Source organism: Liolophura sinensis, chromosome 9 (assembly GCF_032854445.1).
Source record: "Liolophura sinensis isolate JHLJ2023 chromosome 9, CUHK_Ljap_v2, whole genome shotgun sequence".
NCBI classification, from domain to species: Eukaryota; Metazoa; Mollusca; class Polyplacophora; order Chitonida; family Chitonidae; genus Liolophura; species Liolophura sinensis.
The window spans coordinates 30919122-30942096 of NC_088303.1; the positions used below are offsets into that span (position 1 = coordinate 30919122).

Genomic DNA, 22975 nt, shown 5'->3' on the forward strand with positions numbered 1-22975 from the left:
CTACCATTAGATTTATTTATTTATTTGTTTGGTGTTTTACGCTATTCTCAAAAATATTTCATTTATACGACGGCGACCAGCATTATAGGGGGAAACACACGTTGCTGTAAACCTTTCCACGTACGGCCGGAGAGGAAGCCAGCATGAGCTGGACTTGGACTCACAGTGACCGCATTGGTGAGAGACTCCTGGGTCATTACGCTGTGCCAGCGCGCTAATCAACAGGGCCGCGGAGATCCCTCCACCATTAGACGATTACTCATGTACATGTCTATAAACAGAAATATTTCCAGGAAGACTGGATGTTTTAAGCTTTTCATCCTAATAGTGAAACCGATTAGTTCAGCAGATGTTCACTCGCTCCCTTTGATGAGATGAGATGAGATTCGTAGCTCCAGTTAAAGTGCTACGTTCAGTCATTAAACAGAAAATCGCCCCAATCGTTGGATTCAATCCGCACGACAGCACGACCTTATTTTGAATATTCATTTCAAAACCTTTATGCCCCCGCAGCTCAAACAAACATGTTTTACCTTTCATTGCCTCATATTATTCGTAAAAATAACTTATCCCCCCCCCAAAAAAAGAAACAAAAGAACAATTTTGTCCGTATACTAAAAATTCCATGTATTTCGTCGCCCTAATTTTGAAAAGCATAAACTGTTAAAATCGTTGTTTTTCATTTTGGATACAGACTTACAGAATTTATTACCAGTAATAAATGAAGATTTCCCTGCCGCCCATTGGTTCATTTTTAGCCGGCATTGCGCTCTTATAATGGCACAAAATAACAGTTTCAAAGTAGAAGCTGATAAGGTAATTTATAGACCATAAATAACTGAACACAACAGATTGTCTTCGAAAACAAGACGGTACATTAAACTTATGAGGCAGAGATATGCAAATATATAATATATGTATTCCAGATTTGCAATAAATAAAACACAGCTTGTAAACTTCGCTGCGGAGTAATACAGATTCCAGGTGATTTATTTTAATTTATTAGCAATAATGCAACTAAGCATTGTCTTGATAAAGCCGAAATACGTCACACGGACATGTTCCCTGTTCCATATATACTGCTGTTTTGCATTCTAAGTAGAACGATAAAATCTTGTGTTTACAGTAAATGATAAAGCACATCAGTGTGTTTGTGGAGCGTGATACATTGCCATTTAGAAGGTTCTGATTTATGATTATGAAGTATATTACCTCCAGTGTTCACCAGGCGTATTTTTTGATGCATTCCTTGTTGGTATTTGAGAATCATTTAACGTTTATGTTACAAAATCCTTTAATTTATTCTACACCAGGCAAGCAGCTGTTCAATAGCGCTATTACTGTGGATGTCATAAGAAGCAATATAATTTTCTTTTATTTATTAGCCTTTTGTACTGGAGTCAGCGAGATGCAATTAGCCTGGGTTGAGAATCACATTCTGAAGTACATACCCAAAATGAGAATCACAGCGCGGACGAGAAAGTCAGTGGAAAAAGATATGAGTAATACGCACTGGATTATTTACGGCAAAATCCCATCAAGTAAACTCGGCTCGGCTAAGGAATCAATTATAGGCTCGTAAATATCATATTTGGATTATAAGCGGCGTGGCCACTTAATGGTCCGAGGAGGGGGAACTTGAAGCCATCAGCTTATGTACACATAACCATAATTATCAGTGCAGTAGAGGAGAGCTCAACAACTCTGACCGCCAACCATTGCCCTGACAGGATTTTTGATATTGGGCATGCGGCAATTTAGATCGTTATTCTCTTGGTCACAATCGTTTTGTTAGCTCTTAATAGATGGATAGCCAGACTGGCTCAACACTTCTCGGCTGTTTTCATAGCATTTCCCAGATCAGCGGAGAACTCTCTTAGCTGGTCTCTGAGACATCGATACACCCACCGGATCAATTTTTCAGGAGGTTCATCTTCTAAAGCTTTCATTATAACCCGCTGGTCACTCCCGGTATATGCCAATTTATCTTGCTTTGATTCGATTTACCGTTGGTCTTTCTCAAAAGAAATCACACTGAGGTATCCACTGCTCCAAGTCTATACGTTGTGTCGCTCTGTGGATAATAACTGCAACTTTGGCCACGTATCTCCATGCTGTAAGTGGAGACAAAATATTCCATCATTAAGCCTAACTAATGCTTTCACAATGTTGCTCTTGGACAGCACAAAAGATTTTCAAGATGTTATCACATGAATTCGATGTTGGTTAACTTATCGTTAATATCGCCAATACCACTTTCTACAGCACAGAGCACATAGAGGTGTAACAGGATTGCGCAAACGTTCTCGCCCTGCGTTACATGTAATCCAGTTGCCACAAACATATTTTAGATATCTGCTGTTTAACTTCGTTACATTATACTCTTCCCAGAGTCCTATACAGATTATAATCGGTAATACAGGTCATTATGCTCTGCCCGATTTCCTCCCACCATAACACTGGCCGCCGACGTATAAGTGCAATATTCTTCAGCACGGCGTAAAACTCCAATGAAGCAAATAAATCAAATCAATAAAGAGGTAAATATAAGTGCCACCGATACGTGATAATGTGACCAAAAGTTAAAATCACACAACGTCGCCTTGTTTAGCACGCAAATTGAAAGATTCCTCAGATAGTATTGGATTGTCAAGCAATCTGTAATCATATTCTGGTATCAACCGTGCCAGAGCATACATATGACGTCTTTACTCAATAATTGTTCAACACAGTTCACACATCCCTATGTTGATACATTTTTTCTTCTTCGCAATTGTCGAAAAATCCATGATTCTCTCATAATGCATGTGTTTTCCTGCCATGGTGAACATCAGGTTATGTCAACATCATACACGAACGTGACTTTACCTGATTTAACTTATTATCGATATGTATAAATTTCATTACGATTTGCGTGCGTAAGAAATAAATGACATGTGGTTGGAATTTAGGAGGCAAATGCCTTTGGTTTGCCCAAGGCAAGGTGCTAAAATAATTTAGACTAAACTCTCTTCTGATTGGATATTTAAACGTATTGATGACTGTGTTGGACACAAAAAGGCATTCTACAAACTTTTGCAATGAAATTCTTCATCATGGAGTAAACCTATTTCTTTGATATCAAGACTCTTCAGTCCACTGCCAATCCATACTCTGGGTAAAACCTGAGTACTTCAGAGTTTGAAACTCCTAGCGGAAACCACAGAATCAGCAGGGAAATCACACCTACGTCTATGTATGTTATTGATGAGGTGTGAATGCAAACTTTGCATGCGAGAACCTGCGGGGACCAGACGGTCCTGACACGTGGGAACGCCACCTTAAGGTGTACGGCAGACTGAGTCAGTCGTCCGATAGAGTCGCTCCACACCGAGAAACGACTTATCATTCTGCTGTCCTCGTCTTAAACTGGCCTAAGTGGTAAGTCGACATTGTTACCTTGACTTTGTTAACTAGAAAACTTCTCAACAAGATTATGCAGGCTCGGTTATTCTTATTGGGAAAATTTCATTTATTTAAATAATATAATACCATGAATAGCTAATTACTTAAACAAGTATTCGCTCAAATGAAAGGCGAGCCACATACGGCCAAGATGATGAAATTTAAAGCGTTTTAGTTATAGACAAGACTGAGTTAAGGATATTTACGTAGTCTTCCTAGCGGCGTTTTATAGGAACTGTGAAAAGAAGCTTAAATGAATGAAAATGGTTATTCATGTTACCAGCTACAAATATCTCAGACTGATCTCCTCTTTTTAATGTATGTTAGACGTGCGACAGCTAATCAGCGTTAACAAAAAGTGCACATGCGGATATCGTGTATACTATCAAAAGCAGCTATTCAACCCTAGGCTACTTTGGTAATTTTGAAAGTGATTGTGCTCATTGCCGACTGATGCTACAAACAGTCTTCGGCCGAGACATAGTGGGCCAACAACGCCAACTTGCTTGGTGCCACAGCAACATGGGCGAAGTGGGTAGTCCGCCAATGGCTTGTACCTCATTTCATGACCATCTCTTGAAAAAGCTAATTTCACAACAGTGATTGCTTTTCTCGAACAGGAAGGATTTTACCTCAATGAGAACTTCAAAACTCTCTACCGGAATGCTGGTTTCTTTGTTGAGCCTATTTCGTTGCCTAAGCAAAAAACTACATCCCATCTATGATTGCTTCCTTTATTTTAAAAACTGCAGGTATGCAATACGGGAAGATTATGGCTTCTTGTAACGGACAGGAATGGGTGTCATTTTCAGCAGTTCATTACGCTAGCGTCAAATATGAATAAAAATCAGCTCAGTCAGGTTTTTAAATGGATTCCAATATGGACATTATGCTTATGTTTTCTTCATTGAAGTTCAATAATAGTGGTGAAATGCTGATAATCTTCACAACGAGAACTAGTGAGAAGTTGATGAAAGATGAAACCTTTGACATGGCTTACCAACCGCTCAGCGTGGTTGACTTTGTAACGTCAGATGTTTCCAGTCTACATCTTTCTGTCATGAAGACTGTGTTGTATTCCTTTGTCAAGCTCTCAAACAATACGAAAGTTCGTGTAAACATTTGTGATAATGGACTGGCCCAATGCTGCAAGAGAAATTTGTTTGTTGTGAAGAATGACTAAAATGACCTAAGCATACAATATGTATAAAATGTTCATGAATCAAAAAACTGATGATTTTTACAATGCCAGACAAAACCTTATTTCAAGTTGCTTAGCATTTCGTGCCTTGTGAAACTATGATAGCGGCCAATTTGTAAATGGGCTACCTCCGAGGGATCAAAACCCTATAATGTCCCAAATACATTTAATGGAATGGGGTCGAATACCCCAAAAAGTAAACAGCGAAGGTGGGCTATAACCTTTTATTGAAAATTGAGACAATATGATTAACCAGAAATCAGACATAGTATACATCATGGCCATCTATCTATACGTAACCGTCCTCTGTTCACAGAGCTGTTATCTGATTTAAACAGGCAGAAAAGCTGAGGAATGATGGAGAAAATCTATTACAGGTTGTATTAAAACCCCAGTTTTCCGTAAAATGTTAATTTGTAAATACTACATCAGAGTAATCTTCTAGTTTTTCCTCCTTAACATTATCACATGTTTGTAATCTACATATTGTACTTTGTGGATTAACCAGTGACAAAATAGGAACTCCCGGATGTGAAAAGCGTCGAATGTGGCGTTCGACGCAAACGCATTAAAAGAGTAAAAACTAACATTATTTTTGGTTATAAATGCTTTTAGACTGACAGACGTTAAATTGCTCGTTTAAAATTCATAAGCTATGGGCCAATTATGAAACTTTAGCCGCTAGGCTCGTTAAGCGCACTTGTGTTCCCACGTAATGCACTAATGACATCGCTATACCAAATGTGCACACGAATTAGTAGCACCAGTATTAGTACTGCATTGATTGCTTAATTCTTCTCAACTGAACAATGTTGTTAGAAAGTCGCGATGATGAATGGAATGTCCGATTTCACGTACAGCCGGAACTCGCAGAGATGACCAAGGCAGCAGAAAAGGACAAATGTCACAGAAGGTCTCGAGGTGAGAGTAACATCTGGATTGGATGGTCTACCACCATTAGCCTTTAGAACATACTGTGAGAGAAGGCAAAGAGTAATGCGTGTGGAAAAGAAAAGTGATGGCTTCATGTAAACTTTAATCTACATAAAGGACCATATGCCTGATTACTCTGACATTTCCGGTGGTAAAGTTTGGGGAATTTTCCATATGTTAGCTCGGTGGACAGGTTAAAAGCGTTTTCGGAATTTCATTTCGTGCAGTCGCGGTATTGACAATAGTGGGTTTGGGGGTAATATGCAACCGATTAGTAATTACCTTCAAACATCCAATATTTTCGAGTCTGTTTAAATTAGGAATTCGTATAATCGTTAACATGGGTCCGTTACTTTTGAATCATAATAGGTCTGTAACGCTGGTCATTTTCGAACTGTATCAAATACCGCTTAAGCAGGGGCTAGGGGCCGTAAAGGCAGCCATGCTCATTACATCTGCATGATGTGTTTATGAACAGTTGCAATCAAAGCGCGACTGCGATACCTTGTTTAATTGTTATTTGTCCTGGACCTCATTCATGGACTATGAATTTGAACTTTGATATGGAATTCATGCCTAGAATACCCACTGTCTGCTCGGCATCATTGAAAACTGATGACCGCTTCTCTCTTGTGTGTTTTTTTATTTGTATAATGTCTTACATACCTATGTCTTTGGGAGCTAGTGTTAAATTGTCGAAGCATATATATATATATATATATATATATATATATACCAACGGGCATTGGAAAACTGATTGCAGTCAATCTTTGTAAGTTCCTCGAAAAACAGAACCTTTTAACAGCTGAAAATTATGTGTTTGGCATAATTTCTGTCCATGTGGTTTGCAGAGGGTGCTCTTGGTGAATAGCGAATGTAGCCATGAAGCATTAACTTTTGAGAAGATTGATCACTTGCTCCTTGACTGAGTATTCAACTTGCATAAAGCATGTGTGTTTCGTAAAGCCTTACAGCACGTTGAAGCTGTAAACATAAAAAAAACTACTGGTTGCTCAGACACATGAAGCTGCTTCCTCAATGCCTGATCAGGAACACCGTCATGTTGGTATCTATAGCTCTAAATAGTCTACGTATAGCTCACCGCCCAGGATAGCACAGTTGGTAGAGCGCCCCCTTCGGGACCCGTAGATCCAGGATCAATCCTTGATCGAGTCACACTTAAGACTTTAAAAGAGGAAGTTGTAACTTCCTCGCTTGGCGTTCAGCATGACGGGGGATAGTGCAACGACTTGTTGACCCGTATCAGTATAATGGCTCGCTTACTTGCCTTCGGTAAGCCGTCTCAGTGAATCAGCACTAAATAAAAGAGCGGTGGAAATCCGTCCTGCAACAATGAGGCACATTACACGTACATGCACCCTAATGATTCCTTCGTCGTCATATGACTGAAAAATTGTCGTCGTACGACGTTAAACCCCAAGCACTCACTCACTCTACGTGTAGCTCTCTAAATTTCCTATCTGCTGTAGTGACCACAAACATGGAGAAACCGATGGCGTTTTTTTTTCATGTATATTTATTTCTATTTATTATATCTTCTTATGATTTACATTGGTGCATGTGTTGGAGATCTTTGGGAAAAGTTAGTGTGCGTGCACATGCAAGGCGGTGGGACACTCATCAACAGACAATGGTTAAACAAATGAACATGCTTAGAAATCGGGATCCTGAGATAGTGTTAGCATCCTTCTTCATGTTAGTGTTAGTCAAATACAACAGTTCCAATAAAAAAACTGACATTGGTGAAAATGTCAAATGGCAGTGTTCCACCCTTTATATGTGATCAGACACTGCTTGTGGCACTTTCTTGGCTGCATCGCTTTAGCTTGCATTGTCCTTCGTTCTTCCTGTATCCAGTTGGATCATCGAACACCTCGCAAACACGTCACGTGAGAGCAAAGCAAGTCTTTGTGACGGTGCCTTAGAACTATGTAAACCTAACAACACACGGAGCAGATAATTGGAATCCAACCCATGACTCGTACCGCTGTTTAAATATCGTTTCTATCACACACACTTCAGTTGAACAGACGAAACTGTTGATTCTCACTAAGAACAGCTTTCCATTCCCTTTGTCTATCCCTTGCGTGTGTCGTTCTAGCGTGTACGATCCTGAATGACTACAAGAATTCCACTGATGGTAGATCAGAATACACGCCACTATAAAGCATGTCTCTGTTCCCAAGAACTCTTTCATACAAAAGCATGAGGCTTTAGAGACGTTGCGCACGGAGAAGAAATACTTATTAGCAGCACTTCTAAACCCAGATTTTGCTGAAAGTCAGGTTGAAGTCGAGGGTCTAGTGTTTCATGACCATGTGTAATTGTTCTTGGTCGTGGAGCAGTGAATAAAGTATTGCCCAATGCTGCTGGGAATATTGACACGAGGCTAATCCTCTATAATTACCAACTGTGCTTAGGTCGTGCCTCTGACTAGCGCCTATACAGATCAATAAGTATTGTCCTTCATATATCATGTCGAGCTTGCAGCCAGTAAGCACGCCTCGTTGGTGCTAATTACGAAAAATCTATAGTGGCTAGCGTATACTAAGTTATACTTTATGGACGGTAGAGCGACTCTTACCAGGAGTAAACAGGTAAAAAAACTAGCGTGCTTTGCATTTATCTTTTACATCAAAAACCCTGTTTCTCTGAATCAGCGCATGAGGTTTGCGTGAGTTCGATAAGGGACGTGCAAAGTTCCCTCAAACTCACAACGCCGAGTTAACAGCACGATTATTGGAGCCGTGAAGGACGCGCACATTCGGAATGCATGAGAGGAGATCGTGAACCAATGTGAAATGGATTAATTACCCTGGGTGATAGAAAAGACTTTAGACAACGCCTCTTTCCCATTTCCCGGATTAGTCGTCCATGGCAAATAACATCGGACTTGGATTCCAGTATTTAGAGAGAAAAAATGTTCGCTGTTAGTGCAGTGCTGCTGGTAATGGCGCCTTTCCCATTCATGATCACGCCCCAGACAGAGGCCCTGAAATGGAGATTCCCTTAACGGGGTCTGACTAAATTAAACCTCTCAATAAAAGAACGTAAGTCAATAAGCTAATATTTGCTACAGTGAGACGAAAAGAGGTCAGAGATCGTACCGTGCAAATGCTGCTTTAATGGACGATAGTTTCTGTTAAGGGGATAAAATTTTGCCCACAGTACTGAAAATTTACAACAAAAACACCAAATGTTCTATGATATTATGGTACTACTAGTAATACTCATCTGCAACCCTTTAAAATGGAATGAGTGGCAAATTGCAAGTTAATACTTACACAGTTGCACAGATTTCGGGCTTATTCCAGAAGATCAAATACGTCTGAGTCGCCCACGAGAGAACATCTGCAGATGTATAAATCTTTGCAATGTTTCATTATTTTATTTGGTGGCGAAATGTTCTTGATTCCTTGCGTCTTTCCATCATCATTGAAAAATGTTTACTGGTAATCTTGGCATGAATTTGCCTTAATTTATACTTTATGTACTTTCTTATTTTTTTTTAGGAATGTCTGTTTTGACGCCTAGACCAACAAGACATGGAATAATTTTATCATCGTCTTTCATTCTCATCTGACAGAGCATGAACGTCTCTGGACATTAGTAACCTCCCCCTTCCCCTAATTGAGCTGTTAGCTTTCATCGTTCTCTGGGCCATCTACATGTACTTCTCGTAAAGTGGAAGCATAGGACATGGTTAAATCGATCTTTTTCAGATGATGACAATTTGTCAAACTGTTCTCTGCCAGCTAGATTAACCATTGCTTTTGTCTCTAAATTAATGTTCACATAATTATCCTCTAAATAATGTTTAAATTTCGTTGCCAGCTTTTTCGTATCATTTGAGACATTTTGTAGGCTACCGTCTGGGTTTTACCTTTATAACTTCTTTTTTCTGCGTGTTAAAACTGCTGATATAAGTTCTGCAAGATTTCTCCAATATTCAAAGTAAAGAAGGAACATTTTTGACCATTAGCAGTTGTCCACAGCGTTCGTTTTGCCAGCTGATACAATCATAATATCTTTGCAAGGATTTATACCTTTCAATTACTGAAGACCAGTGTTGTTAAAAGAATAATGTCCATCGTATAAAGGCAATTTACACAGTTTTCAGACGGAACTCAATGTCGTCTCTATGGGTTGAACCACTCCACGGATGTCATATCCTACGACTGTGTGTCACATGGGCTTTGTTCTGGCTAGGCATATATTCTGGCCATATGTGATGTTGTACCACGATGCTGTTTATAGTACGTATTTGAAACAATCTTGGAAAACTGACACTGCTGCCTCATTTCAGCATGACGCCTCAGCCAGATACACAAACACCCACATGATGTCTTTTACGGTGTACATATATATGTATATTAGACATTCCATCACGATTGTCTCTCCGCGTCATTTACAACATGCTGCTTCTGTCATTGTTCAAAAAATAGTATACTTGAATGAATGACAAATCAGTAGAGTGTAGATGTGCATGATGTTTTCATATTTTACGGAGTCTGTATTATTTGTATGATGATGTAAAGGAATTGGTAACCGGGCACAACGCATTGCCTTTATTGATTAAAACGTGTGTCTATTCATACATCGTGATGGTGATAACAGAATTTATTATTCTGATGAATTGTATCCAAAAGTACATATAAGTATAAAGAGAAAATCAATGCCAACCTTGAGTTAAAAGTGTATACATTTAAGTAACTTCAGTAGAAATGGACCTCTGTTTATTAGTTGGTATATGACTATACGTAAAAGACTTAGCACGGACACCTGTCACCTATTTACCACACCTCATATGTCCGCACGTTTTCAGTGGGCGGCGGGTTCTGGGGATAATGTCTTGCCCAGGATTTGGCTTTCTTGCCGCAAGTCATAGCTGGGAAGGTTCGAGTTGTTAAAAACACGTGTCTATCAATAGCCCGGGTTCAATACCAGCCTTGGGCAGGGGATTGGTGGATAAAAATTTAATCATAATAATGAAGACTATTATGATTATATCTGGTGTTTGAGCCATTGTTTGTGATATGGCTCCCATTAGAAAATTAGACGCTAGAATTTGTTCCTTACCAATCATTTAACAAGGTGTATACCATGGTGTCAAATGGTATGCTCAAAGCTACAACCCATGGGCTGATGAAAACAGTAACAGAAAGTGTTTCTATCATATAACCTAAAACATTGTTCCTTAACATTGGGCATAAGGACATTTTTTTCCTAGTGTTTTTTCAGTATATTTTATTAAGGGAATGTATGCTGTGAGTTGGCTTACTGTAATTGAAAGTTGAATTTTTGTCAGTAGGTCTGGAGCAGTGCTGTATTTATATTTTGTATCCCTATACTGGGCTTCGCACGTAACATGGAGTGTATGTGTTGAGGGCAGGGGGGATGGGGGGTGCAGGGGGATTAGGTTTAGAGAGTAGGGCTTCGTTGTTTTCGCCATCAAGTCATTAGAGCGCAGCTCAGCTATTATAGCACGATTAGACAGTCCAGTGCAATGAGATATAATGTATAGACTGAGGTAACCTTGTAGCAATATGGCTTCTCCCTATCTTGTTGCGCAAAGTTCAAGGTTAATGAAAACGAAATGTTACGCAAACAAATAACTCTAAAACAGAATCAAAAAAATAACAGAAAACACAACGCGCAAAGAGTAACCTGCACACAAATTTAACAAGACCGCTTTTAGCATGAGATAAGTAAAATGGCCGTCACGATGGAGGGTGGGAGATGTCTTCCCTTTAGAGAAATATCAAGTGAACAGTAGCTGTAAAAGGTACGCACAAAAGCCGCAGTTTGGACAATACGTATAAATGTAACACATAAGCATGCGGTTCCAGTGAGTCTGGTGAGAAATATCGCCAGCAGAAGCAGGTGTTGATACCCATTAGACCCAGCCAGACTCGGATTTCTATGGGGTCACTACACAGACATGCAAACGTAGACAATTACATGGAGACCTATCGATTGACGGCTTCGTGGACTTAACACCTGGGGAAGAAGCCAAAGTAAACACAGATGCGGGAATCACTTGGGCAGAAAGCCCTTTCATCCACGACATAAACGTAAATCCAATCTGGTATTTTTATTATCATGTCCATATTTGACCGTCTGACTGTGAAGATAGCCAACACCAAATTACTCACTTATCAGTCGCCTGGCTGTCTACTGGCTTACCGGTCGAGAAAAGAAGAAAAACAATACAACGTCAAATTACTGGTTTATCCACACTTCTTGATAAACCAATGGGAAACTAATAAACGTCCTGTACCAGGGCGGTTCAAAACTGTGAACTCATTTGCTCTTTCCTTTATTACGTCACAGTTATCGGTGTATGTGTACTCATAAAACATATATGAAATACATATCAGTGCAACGCCACAGAAGGAAACGATGCGTTCTACTGTGTTTTTTTACCGTCTGCGTAGCTCGTCCTCGAGTCTCCCATTCTATGTTAGGCACGAAAGGCTAATGGCGAACTACAGACGGTCCAAATGACAGCAGAGTGCAATGTTTTTCCTCTGTGACGTTGCAGTGTGTGTGTACTTCGTATATGTGTTATGAGCACACATATGCCGATAAAAAGAAAGAGCAAATGAGTTCACAGCTTTAGACCGTCTTAATAAAGGCGGGAAGGAGTTTTACGAGTTCCCCATTGTTACTGATCAGTCTCACACGCCAGTTAAGGCTTGAATGAAGAATAGTTGTGATGACACGTCCGTCATAATTTCACAGCTCCACCCTTGCCGTACTTCTGATCTCATTATGCTTAAAATTATGCTTAGCAAAGTTTGTGTTACAATTTACAACTTTTACCGTGAAAGATATTTCTGAGACGCAACTGGTGATGGATTAGCCATGATGGCGTAAACATCACTGCATACAGCTCATTCCAGCCGTGACACGCATTGGACCGCATACCGTGTGGACAGCCATCAATTTTGTCAGTGTTTCCGGACACAAAAGAACGCATGACATATCTAACCAGTTTGATGTGACCACAAGTAACAAGACAATCCATAGTTCATAGCAATAAATATTTCAAGCATGTTTCAAACGCCAGACACAATTAAACGTGGAAGACAGGGTTAGTGTCAGAACGTTCACTCTGAACTTACTTGAGACTGATTACTAAACTGCGTGTATGAGCTCTAGACTACTTGGATAAGACTTATAAATATGTCGAAGTATGTAATAAAAGTGTTGTATTCTCAATATTGATACCATTTCATGGCTTTCTCTGTGACGTGAAGGAACATGCCGACCGAGTCTTCCTTAGGGCGAAATGCTACTGGGTACAGGACTTCCGTTTGATGGGTGTCAAAATAATTGCCTTAGCTCCGGTAAAATGCAGTGATTAAACTCTATGCCTCAGGCGATGGAAGCCAGCCTTGATACTTTGCATTCAGGAAAGAATACGGCAGTTTCTTATCTGGCAGACCGACATAACGAGGGTAAGAGTGCTATGTCGCCGTTACAGTCTTGCTTAGGGCATAATTCATCGCCATTTTTGTATTTGATATAGCGTGGGTATTTAGAAAAATGACAAGCATCGTTATATTAGTGGATGTGAGCTAACGTTTCCACCAAAATATCCCTACAGCATTCTGTTCTCGGTAAACCTGAAAAGGAAGCAGAGCAATCCAACTTCCTGTACCTCCAGACTGTACTGGAAGACCTATCTGGACGGGTGTATGCAAAGAAGACACTGCTGAAACCCCACATGAAAATACAATAATTTTACTTAAGACTCACCTTTTTTACCCTAATATGCTGCCTGAATCTCAGTGATGACAACCTAATGCTGGTAAAGAGATATGGAAACGTGGAAAGTAAACGGGTGTTAGGAATGAGTTGAGATTATGTGCACTAAGTGACCAGGAAAAAACATTATGTCCTTTATAATATTGTGTTGTATTTTCGACAATGTTTTGAATAGCATCGGGATTGGCCTGAGGGTAGTCGTACTGACCCTGGTCAGATTATTCTTATTAATTGACTGTATACCATGATCCCAGGATTGCTGTAAAATTGCCAGTTTGTGACGCCATGCATGCTACCCGCGAAGTGTCTCCACCGCCGCAATCCGTGACCTAGGCCACTGTGGGTTTCAAGTCTGCCAATACGATTTCAACTTGACCAAAGGAACTTGGTCCTTGCTCAGGGTGTGCATAATGTCATGCCCCGTTGATTATATTTGGATTAATTATAAATTCTAGAATGACGTAAGGAGAGGGGCTAATTTTTCACTGCACCTGTGAGGCGATTTACGTATGACTTAGATTTTACCGATGTAAAACCTTGATTGCCTTTATAAAACGGCTTACATTGCAGGACTATTGCAGTCAATAAGCGAACACTCAATTAACACAGAATATTAACATGTGTACTGTGGTATAGTCAAATATATGTACATATGTATTAAAGCCACGTCTGCTTTATCTCATATTGGCGATCAATAATATCTGCGTTTGATATTGACGACAGAAGATCTGAAGCATGCATGTGAAAAAAAGGAGTGATTTGTATCCTCATAAAGTTCCCACCGGGCTGTCCGTATTTCTCCTACCATAATGGTGGTCGATGTCGTATAAGAAGAGTATTCTTGAATACGGCGTAAAACTCCAATCAAATAAATAATAAATGTTGTAATGAAGTACGAATGTCTTGATCGGACAACGTTGAAACTGACGGCTGTGATACATAATAGGAATAAAACTCACTATCAAACTACATATTAGCGGCTGTATTATAGTGTTTTCTTTTTTCACATGTAATCTATAAACAACGTACAGCTTGATATTGGGGCATCTGGGTGAACACGATATACCTGACATGTGCAAGTCAGTCGTTTGCCACTGGGTTAAGTTTGTAGATCAGATGCGGCAGTTAGCATATGATTAATCGAGGATGAAATTAATTACGTAGAACAGTGTAATTAGGCGAGAAATGAAGATGAGTGAGCAGTTTGATAATCAATGCGGCATGTGTGACGTAATAAAAGAGGCAAAGCTGATTGCGGTCATTTTTCTTGCATACGAAAGACCTAACTATGTATTTTACATAGTTACATTAATATTAGGTGGAGCCCTTGCCTGTAATGCATAAGCTTGACTTTAGTACATGTTGACCCTAAGTCACTGACTAGTTATCGTGTTTACTAACTCATAACGTTTGTATGAAAATAAACAATTCCGCATCTTACGTTTACAGTGGGGCTGGGTATGTATTTGCAACGCTCAAGAAAGATTTTTGTGAAAATGTCAAGTTTGTTGTTCGTAGAGGATGTCATATCTCAAATTCATCTTTACATGATATGCACGCAGCGTTTTTATCCTAGTGGTCATCAGTATTAGTTCTTCACACCGACATATGGGATTTGTTTCCTAGGTAAACTGTACGCTGGGAAAATGTCAAAGTCAATAGCACCATGGTGCCGTGAAGCATTGAAACTACATACAATTTATTTCGGAGTAGGTAAGGATAGGCGATTGTATACAACTCACTGGGGCTGTGTAAACAGTACGACTACAATTAAAGAATAGCATCGATCTGAATCGGAACACCTGGTCGAGTTGTTTATCGGGGCTAAGTCGCACACCACTGGGTTAGCATTTGCCCCTCCTTACAACGGCATCCGGAGGTGTCAATAGTTAGCTATATATTCCAGTGTCCGGCTCCTGCCTTGCCTAACCGAACATCGTGGCCACTGAATGGAGATTGTCCCAGCAAGCCCGATGACAGTCTAGTGCTATTTCACTTTTTCCGTCCTCGTGTTTACACAGGCTATTGGAGAATCTTGCCGAAGTACTCCAGATTTCAATGGCACGGATTGATCAGCTGAGTAGCGGCTGCTGGTCCGTATGTAGCACTCTACCATCGATCTTCCTTCAACATGAGCGTTTGCTTCCACTTGCTTTCCTGGCTCAATCTTATCCACCGACTCGCCAGCTTTCCAACATGTTCGGTTGCAAATCAGCATGGGTTATTGATGGAAACTTATTATGTATAGTAAAAGGGCTCTAGCATATTATTTGCTAAATGTCACCATACCTTAAAATAAAATCATAACTGTACTTCATTTGGTAATATAGCGACGTGGGAAATTTTATAAGAGAAAGGTTAAATTTCTACTTCATGGAAGAAACTTGTGGGTCAGTAGGTTACTTGGTGTGTAATAAACAGTATCAGTTTAAGTCACAACATTGCTCACTTTTATTCTTAAGGTTTCAAATAATTCACTATGCTTTGCAATTTAGAAATAAAACATTTGACGACGGGACACATATGTGGAAGACCAGTTTCTTTGTTGACATTTGCCAGTAAGATAACGGACTAAGCATTATTTTGGAATTACTGAAGAAGTGTTGTGTTTAACAAGCTACATTTCACGAATCGAAGAACCAGCGTATTCCAGGTCTGTGAATCGAGATGAATGTGTTATTTGTAAGGATCAAAGGTTTCCTGTCTTGTACTGTGAATGTTGTAAGTAAAGCTATATTGCCATGTGTAATTACCCGCATGTACACACGTGTCTCTCTGCATGGAATTCACGAGAAGCAGGTCAGAAGCAAACGAATCGTTGGTTATTGTAAAGATGATGTACATCACGCTTTAGAGTACATCGACAAACAGATGGATGTTTGAGCTGTGCTCATTGCAGGTTCAATAAACCCTGGAGAAAAGCATAGCTTGTGGTATATCGGTCGGTAACAACTATAGTAACTAGCTCAGATCATTAGCTCTGTTTGTCCTGGATGTCACATATGGCGTTCTTTGACTGTTTGCACTTTATATGTTTTCTTTACAGTGGTTGAAACGCCGGCTGTTGACTGATTTAAGGAGAAAAGGACATCTTCAGGTATATTCCGACATTGGAGTACTTGCTTCTGTCAAGATAGTCTGACCAGATTCACGCAAGGTGAGTTCTTAGCAAATATTCTGGTCATTCAAAATATGCGATAAACGAACTTCATATTTGTTAATCTCATATGTACAACATGACTGGTACTTCACACAACAAGATCCAAACACTACGATGGATATTTTGGAAGGGGGAGTACAAACGGAGATTTAATGGTCAATTTTTACTTAAGAACAGCAACAAAAGCGGCAAAGTTCGCTAGTTGGGTGTTATCAGCGTCATCAAATCCATACCGATTTCCTGAAAGCTCCGATTTCTGAAAGCAGCAATAGGCAGAATTCCAGAGATCTGTTGTCCTCTAATCGACCACTATCATATCATCATTGCATGTCATCTGCACGCATGTGGTATGTTTTATCAAAATATACTACCATGGATACTCCATTCAAAACAACACGTCAACATAATGTTTATATTATTCACTCACTCCTTGCTTTTCACCAAGCCATTCGTAAGGAAATCGTCATCCATATCTTAAGTTCAAAAAAAAAAATAAAAATAAAAATACAGAAAACCCATACAGTTTGTGTCTTGACTTAAGATATTTTCTTGGTTCATTTGTGGTTTATGTTAAACGTCGTTTTGGGAATTGGTCCTGACTTAGAACGTTCATTTTGGTCGACGGTTGGAATACGAATTTCTGTATTGACGCACAGATTGAAATGTTCCGAGCTGGGATAAAAGTTTCTTAACTGTATGTGCGATGAAAAAGGAAAACATAAAATGTACATCTATTTATTTAGATGGTTTTGTTACCGTTTACCCTGTGATAAGTAATTCATGTAGTTGATTTTATTTGATAGTTTTATTTTACGTTCTACGAAGTTCTAGGAACTTGCTTAGGAACGCAGACTTGTATGGAAATGACTCTTGGTCGCCACAGTGTTTTAGGCGGTAACATCGCCGAGATCATCTAAGTAATTCTATGAATTACTGGGGTTTCTCAAAAAAAAATAACATTAGACTTTACACAAAAGACAAAAGTTTTGTATGTCTTCGTGATATTGTTATCTGAAGGACAATGGTTCTGGCAAGCACCCTAACGTGTAATTTGATCTCTTCAGATCTATATAAGCGGGCGTGGACATGGCTTTGCTCTGTCAAGCAGGCTTCCGCCTTGTCGTTGAGGGTAATTTCTATCGCGCCCTAGCAGAGATTGCCATAGTGGACATTTCCCAGACATTCGCCGATCCCATCATTGTAAATGATACATTTCCCGCAGACCAGGAAGGTAGACGGACTCACCGAGCAGTATTATGGTGCTCTTCACCGCTAACAATTCACCCAGACGGGTCTTTTTGTCTACATGGCTTCTAATTATTGTCATTTCACGCGACAGACAGCTTTATTGGGGAAAGATGACAATGCCATTCAAACTTCATTAAGAACGCCTGGGATTTATTGACACTTTTGCGCTATGGTGTTTCTGCGTCACCGCGCAGTCAATGCGATTACCGCTAGCCAGTGGGGCTTCACATCACCTCACTTAACTCAATTGTGGTACGCCAGTCATGTGATTCATGGCCAGATCTATATGGCGTGCTGAGTGATACCTTCTTGAAGAAACAGTTTACTGAAGACACATAATTAAATCTGGCCGTTTTAATCATCTCAGATAATGGCATTACCCTGAGCGTCTTGTTTTACACAAATCCATTCCCGCTCTACAAACGGCGTGGCTAATAAAATAATGTAGACTATAATTCGTAGCTATTAAGCAATTTACAGCTGCAGGAGATTTTCATCGTATGATAACTGGCAGATTACTGTGTTCCATTTCCCCCTTCAAATTACACAACTCCTGAGTTCCTCCCACTAATTATAAAGTCGCGAGCGGGGCAGTTGTGTGCCTGCGACTCTTTGGCATTACGCGTCTATCGAAGCATACATTGTGTTCCCATACATATTTACCTAACTATAAAATCCAGCAGGTATCCCTTTGACAAACAAAATATATACGCTATGTGTAGCCGGTGATGTGGTCTAAATAACCGTATTACGTATTACTTAGGCATAATGATATATGTGTTGTGTAAAGTAAGGTGCAAAGACACCATAGGGCTATGTTAAGAATTATCGTCTATGTAATGCTTCGTGTTGAGCGTGAAGCAGTTCAGAGCAATAGACACTGGGAGTTAAGTGCAAGTAATGCTTCATATAGTTTGTAGGACAGTTCTGAGTTATGATGACATAGGATTGTGAAGCCAACTGTCCATAGGCTCTGCTTCGTGTTCTTTGCAAACCAGATACAAGTGATAAGTATTTCAAAATAATAACGGATAAAACTTCCAAGACAGTTTTAATCAGGTTTTATAAGAAAACGCCTGTGTAATACTTAGAGTTTTCGCATATACCAGGGGACTATAAAACAGAGTTTCTTTCCAAAGAGATGAACAGTCATTACATGTGCACCATTTTCTAAGACCGTTATGTATAGCATCAGTGAAGCATGTCAATTCCAACGCAAGTCAGTTCACGGCAATTGAATTCATTCTTTGCATCAAAAGTCAACACAGCTCCACCGAGATTCACTAACATTTAGTGTGCAAGTTTTGACTGGGTGAATGCCTTATGTAATCATGGTATGGTTTGAGTTTGGAATTCGCTGTGTAGTTTAATAATGCTTTACACCTAATGCCATAACGACTATCCATCCATGACTACTCGAAGGCAACATCAGCGTACATGTCAACAAGAGCAGAAAATTATTCTCAATAATGATTTTCAAAATGAGAGCAATATCATTGGTATAAGGTGCATTTGCGTTGCATTCATCACAGGATTGTGACGCTCGTATTGTTACAGTCGGTGACAATGTCCGCTAAATGACCTCTCTATCAGCTCTGTAGACTGACTCCACGACAGAACAACCAAAGGCTTAATATATATGGATACAAAGTTAAGCACCTTGAATCGATACGATTCGACGCCGGCCGTCTTTCCAATCAAATCATGCGCGAGTCCTGCCCCTGTCCATTAGCAGTATGCCACGGTGACCTATGTCAGGAGCTACAGTCATTAAGACAGTTGATAGTGACAATTATATATGCATAGCAAGTGTGCAAAATGATTTATCTTTGCAGAATTTTGATCCCATGTGTTCATTAAATCGATGGTAAGACGCAAGTGTCTGTGCATACCTGTAGTTTTCGTTCATGGGGAGACGAACCGGTAGTCACAAAATGAACAAATTAGCGAAAATTTTCAAGTAAGCTAATTTGTTTTGAGAATTATGTAAACATGTAAGCATAGTTCGGTCGACAAATAAAAAGAAAACTTACGTTATTTGACGAGACATTTTATACCTAGAGAGGCTGTATTGTACCAGAACTTCCTTGACAAAACATTCACACAACATTGACAGATGTTACACCTTGCTACGTTTATACATCGATTAGAGTAGATCGATTTTGTAAACATTACTTCTGACAGTGATGAACCTTTTAACTAGACCCGTAGGACTAAGATATCACATATATCGTCAAAGTTACTACTTGATGGAAACGCTTATTTACTTATGAACCACGTGAACACCGTGCTTCCCAAAAGGAAATAAAGAAATACGCACAGACAGATGTGATTTTGTTAAATTCTTCTAAATATTTCAGCTGATAGGCAATACTAGCCCTATATGGTATCAAAAGTCAGTATTAAAAACAAGCAACATAGAACTAAATTTGATCCATCATAATGGTATCCATCTTGATTATGTCTACATTAAAATGTTTTATTATACAGAAATACCTAATGTAATGATCGCGATTGCGTAATTCAAATATCCAACAAGCAATAACTTGACGTCATTTGCGAAAGAGTGATGCAATTATCTTTCAAGCAATAATCGTTTGAGAAAGAGTGATACAATTATCTGACAAGCAATAACTTGACGTCATTTCCGAAAGCATGATACAATTATCCTACAAGCAATAACCTCACATCATTTGACATGGTTATCCATGTAAAGCTTGCAACTGTAGGTTGATTTTTTTTATTTCAATATTAATCTCCCTTTGGCAAAGCAAATGGAAACGACTTTCAGCGGTGTTTGGATTTGCTAGCAAAGGCACTTCAAGATTTAGAGTACGCTCTTTTATAAAAACTGCGGAATGAATGACTGATTAGTTGATTGATGTGGTTTATACCATTTTCTGTCATTATTAACGTTATACTAAAAAAATTCTAGTGTTATACAATGGCGGCAAGTTTCATCGGTGAAGGTCATTTGACTAGACCTTATTAAATCTGTGCTCTACACGTGGCGTTACTATCTGACCATATCTTAGTTATACGGGAGAATTCGAAGAAGAAATCTTCTGTCATGAAGGTAATTGAATATAATACTCAGTACGGCACGAAGGGCTGGGAGGCACATACATAGATATACAAGAGTGCACTCTTATTTAAATTTATTGTAGAAATAATTATACTTCTATCTGGCGATTTTCTCAAACCGCACAAGGTACCTTGTACTGAATAAAAGGAAACGAAAAGAAACCAAACAAGAAGATTTTGTGCCAACCACGGAAATTCACAAAGATCAGTTTCAGTAATACACCGGTAGGTACCCTTACAAAATCTTACATAATTTATATCTCTGATTTGTGCCAAAGTTGCACATGTGGACGGAGAAATCTGTTCCTCTCCAACAGACAGAGATAATTCAATATGGCGTTATGCCGGTCTACTGGACGCTCTCCAATATCTTACAGACCAAGAGAACGGTTCCAACCTGAGGGCATTGTTGACCTATCCGCAGCGATATACTCATGGTGGTTTTGGTGTGCATAGTGAGACGTAGAACCTTCCTTCTCAACTTTCACACTTTGACGGTTGAAATGAGCCCCTTCATAATGTTTATTCCACATGCTGATTTTCAAATCTGTGAACTCTTATAGTATTGTTTGTTCAGGATATGTTTAAAAGCGTAGCTGATTAAATTAAAAGCATCGCGTAGCGATTTATAGCTCGAGGATACAGACTTAACTTGTGAGGCTGATTAGGCTCTACTTTCCGGTTTTGTATTCCATGTAGTAATTATGAGGAAAGGACAAATGCCTGTCCTAGAGCAAAACTGTTGCTATACTCACCTGGCATTACTACCGCTCATTAGCACTAAGCAATTATATGCACCATGTTAAATAACTACGCCACCGATCGATGCTTTACCGAGGACTGTGTTCATTTTCTTAAGCTTGTCCACTTGTTTAGTATTTAAGTAAAATATATTTCAAAGTCGGAGTTAAACTCCAAAAGAACGTCGACGTCAAAGTCAGAAGACGTGAAGTCAAACCCATGTCAGGTCATACCAGAGATTTTTAATATGGTACTTGTTTCTGCCTTGATTGGCGCTTAGCACTGACGGGTTAGACCATGGAAACATGACTGGTGGGTGTGCAAGTAGTACGTGTGCTCGCAGCGAATCTGAAAGATTCATACGTATTAATTTGACATTGCTCAATATGTGTATTCACACCTCATGACTCCACGTCGTCATAGGACGTACATACATACATACATACATACCTGCATACATACATGCATACATACATGCATACAATTAATATACGATAGTAAACACAACGACAATCAAGAATACTCGAATTTATACTTTAGGTTCTTGTGTCAACTGGCATTGCTTTCTTGTTTCTAGTTTCTTTAAGGAAGAACCAAACAAAGACGGGAACAATAGCTTTTTTATGACATTATCTCCTTAATGTACACGGAGCACTCCAAGTACGGTTATGGCAGATACAGTTAAAGAAAATGTGAAGCAGTGTAAAGTCTTTGATGCTTAATCTGGGTATGTCATGCTCATTTTTAATGTTTTTGATAGATCTGAGTGAACTTATAATTCCTTTAAATGGCTGATTCATTTCCTGACGCTTGAAAACATGAGTATAAATGAGATCAACATTGTGAAGTATAGTAATTCTAACAGACCGTTTTACAGTCATTATTCAGTACTAACTGAAACTACATTGACCTCAAACCATTTGTGAAATGAAGACGAATAGTGAGGTAAAGGATATCTTGTATAGGCGTTTCTGTATCTGCTTCGGAAAGCTTTTCAGGGAAACATAAGACTTTTTACCGCGAATCAGAGCACATGACGCACTAGAAAATCGCTCCACGCTAACTTAAGCAGTCTATTTGGTAATGCTTGACCCCGGGACTACGCCTTTTCATATTCGACACGGTCGTAAATTGTGACCAGTCAGTGCGTGGGTATAAATACGATGACCTAAACTAGCCAGAGGGGGTTGTCGACCCATTGGTAGTGGCAAAAGGGAGTGAAGGATTACCTCTTCTTCATGGTGTGCTCTAGTTGGCTCCCAGCGTGTTCACAGGCGGAAGGCTTCAGTATTAGCTTCCATGATGTAGTACTGTACCACTCTGTTTGGTAAAATAAGGATGAGTGGTTCAAGTTTGCCACAGGATCTAGA

General features: G+C 39.4%; 1 protein-coding gene across 1 annotated transcript in view; it reads left to right on the top strand.

The window, feature by feature from the left end:
- Window positions 1-22975, top strand: part of LOC135475388 (G-protein coupled receptor dmsr-1-like) — a 59188-nt gene that overhangs the window by 12102 nt on the left and 24111 nt on the right. Inside the window, exon 2 of the mRNA XM_064755258.1 lies at window positions 16419-16529. The gene's annotated coding sequence lies outside the window, so the exon portion shown is untranslated. The remainder of the gene's footprint in view (window positions 1-16418; window positions 16530-22975) is intronic.